This window comes from Paramormyrops kingsleyae, chromosome 4, assembly GCF_048594095.1.
Source record: "Paramormyrops kingsleyae isolate MSU_618 chromosome 4, PKINGS_0.4, whole genome shotgun sequence".
Taxonomy (NCBI): Eukaryota; Metazoa; Chordata; class Actinopteri; order Osteoglossiformes; family Mormyridae; genus Paramormyrops; species Paramormyrops kingsleyae.
The window spans coordinates 8043659-8046854 of NC_132800.1; the positions used below are offsets into that span (position 1 = coordinate 8043659).

The 3196-nt window shown below is 39.9% G+C and overlaps 1 long non-coding RNA gene across 2 annotated transcripts; it reads left to right on the forward strand.

The window, feature by feature from the left end:
- Positions 1-259: 259 nt before the first annotated feature.
- LOC140589016 (uncharacterized) lies at positions 260-2751 on the forward strand. Of its 2 annotated transcripts, XR_011990194.1 has the most exons (3): positions 260-562; positions 1705-1738; positions 2312-2751. It is a non-coding gene; the product is annotated as an uncharacterized lncRNA (long non-coding RNA). The 2 variants fall into 2 exon arrangements; XR_011990195.1 differs by lacking the exon at positions 260-562 and having other exon boundaries at positions 1668-1738.
- The last annotated feature ends 445 nt before the right edge of the window (positions 2752-3196 follow it).

Genomic DNA, 3196 nt, shown 5'->3' on the forward strand with positions numbered 1-3196 from the left:
AAATGAGGTTTTTGCAGGCTAATTTTATACTAAATGATTAGTTCAGTTAATAATTCATTACAATGTTTTGTTTTTTTACCAATACAGTGATAGTAAATGGAACAATTAAAACAAATTTTAATATTCTGCAAATTGAAGTAGTGTAACGGACAGTAAACTGGTACTGACTCTTTATGAATATGTATATAAATGGTGTAAGAGGGAGTGAGAGTTAATCAGCTGGATAATTTTCATACTGTCCCTGCAGGTGTGTCCACAGTGAACACGGTGTCTGTACAGAGAGGAGGATCTGTCACCATCCCATGTTTCTATGACAACATATATCAAAAACATGAGAAATACTGGTGCAGAGGGAGTGACTGGAGTTCATGTACTCCCATAGTACACACTGACTCTCCAAATATAACTGGTGATGTGTCAATCAGAGATGATCCTGACCAGCAAGTCTTCAATGTAACCATGAATAATTTGACATCTGGGGACTCTGGTTACTACTGGTGTGGTGTAGAGATCAGCAGAGGTTCAGCTGTGGGAACACGGGTTTACCTGTCAGTCCCTGGGGGTAAGATGTCTGTACTGCAGACTGTAGCAGAGATGCACACTATGTAACATGTCATTCAGTCAGAAAGGAAGGACATTAACACAAACACAGGAGAAAATACGTTTCAATATCAACATTTGAAAATGTAATTTACTGCAAGTTTCTGATGTTTGATGGCTATAATTTCAAGTGTATGTATGACGGACAGAACGATTAACTTATACATATCAGTATTACCTCTAAAGGAGACATCCCATAATACAGCCTGATGACCTCATCAGATACAGGTCCTGCTCTTTATCAAATACATGAGTGTCTGATCTGTATGTTACACCTGGGAGCTGTACTGAGGCCTCAGGATTCACATATTTCTAGTTTATGATACATTTGTATAATATGATAAATATTACAGATCTGACTATTTTCTCAACCAGACACCCAGTCAGATGTCTTTCATAAAACATCACAGGCATCAGCTTACTGGAAACAGACATACAGCCATATTCATCTTACAGCCATTTATTATGTGTACAAATCCAGTTTGGAAAAAGTAAAATGTAGGTTTTTACCGTCATACATCAAAAACTTCTTCTTCTTTAGATTTCAGTTTCAGACAGTTATAGGGATTAATTGTTACTAAAGGTGTACAGGCTGGGTGATTGTCTGCAGGTAGTTTCTAACTGCAGCAAAGGCCAGTGTTACAGTTGCACTCTGTAATAACTGATCCAGTTCTGGCTTAAATACATTATGATATATTAATAACATTATTTATCTCACCTGCCCACTATCAGTGCCCTGGGATGTGGACACTTTGGTCACAACCCTAATGTAATATTCTGCATGCAAACAGCTATTTTATTGAATATTCTTGGATATTCTTATTTAGTTTTAGAAATGACCTTTCACAGTCTGTACTGACTGACAGAACAGGGCAGGGGTGCCGTAAAAAGGGAGGGGGGGGGGGGGCATAAGGATGATTCCATGGACCCCTAAGTGACAGGGCCCTAAGAAATTAGGAACTTAATCGGATTGGTCTGGGCTGGGGGCCCAATATGATTTGCTTTCATGGGGCCCAAAATCTCTAGTGGCCCCCGGGAACAGGGTTGTTTATTTTTTATGTAACAATCCTTTCTCTTGTTTCCACTGCTGTCCATTTTTGGCAGATGATGAAGAAGGAGGGAATAATGAAAAACAGAGGTAAGCATTCAGCAGCACTTACAGCAGTGTGGTGTCCAGCTATGAGCGTCTACCTGATCACACAGTGATGGGAAACTTCTGTTATTTTATGGGAACATTGTTTTTTTTTTCCATTAATTATAATTTGCCTGTGATGACATCACATCCACGGTGAACCCCTGCTTTGTGCCCTATGCTGCTGGGGAAAGGCTGCAGGCCAGTTTGGAAGATGGATGGATGGATTGATTTTACAAAATAATATAATGTTTTTAAATAACCATAGTAAAACTGGCAGTTAAACTTCTCCAGCTATTTTTATATTCTTTGTTAATGTCTCCTGTTCCTCACATGCAGTCTGTGTAATAGTACAGATGTGGCTGAACCATGTTACTATAAAGCATGTAAGACTTTACTGTTCAAATCCACCCTCTTATTCAGCTCCTTGGTCCAGCTGGCTCTGTATGTAGGACTGGGCTTATTGGTGCTGCTGTTGATGGTTATAATTCTGTCAGAGTTGATTCACTGCATTGTTCTTCAGGTTTAAATGTGATACGTGTGACTGACAGACACACTGATGTATTATATGTCTGACAGGTGGGAGCAGGTTCTGGATGCTGCACTGAAAGCTGGGACTGGTGTGTTGTATCTGATTTGTACCATCATCGCCATTCAGCTGCACTGGAGCTCCTGTAGAAAGAGGGGATCCAATCAGAGTGAAGGAGGTGATGAGGGAGGGGCGAAAACGGGTCTTAAGAAATTCTGATTAAATATACAAGCTTGTAAATACAAGCTTATCAGAAGAGCAGGAAAATAAATGGTTATGCTAACTGCAGTGAGGTCTCTCTCACGCGGCTCTGCTCAGTCTGTCCAGTCATACCATGAGAGTCAGTTAAACACAGAGAGGTTGGTCTGCAGTTGTATTATCTGATGGGAACCAGTAGAACCAATGCTTTGTATGTTTGATGGACTCTGCTTCACAAGTGCTTTGCTGCCACCTGCTGGTATAAATGTTGTATAAGTGGTTCATAATAATTTACTCATTAGTGAAAGTTAAATTATTTGTTCTGATTTAATAAATGATTGATATAGATTTGGTTTAGTGTGAATTTTGTATTTTCTGGGGTTATTAAAATGATTTAAAAGAAAAAGAATTTTTCAAACTTAAAGTGAATGTTTTTGTGGTTTTCGGGTAACATTTCCATGCCAGAGCCACCAATCAGTAACCCTGTCAGAGAGTGATGTCACACTAAACTGTCAAAATCTGTCCCTGTTTCCCTCTTTGTCCAGCTGGTGTCACTGGCCGTTCCACTTTATGTTGCCCTAGTCTTTCATGCTTCACAGGTCCTAGTGTGTTCCACTGCTACCTGGGCTGCTGTGTGGCTGAATGGGTTGAATGTTTGGCAGAAAACCAAGCATTTTCCCTATCATGGGTTTGAGGCTCTCCAGAGGCCAGCTTCAACTTTGTTGGACATTTTGAGT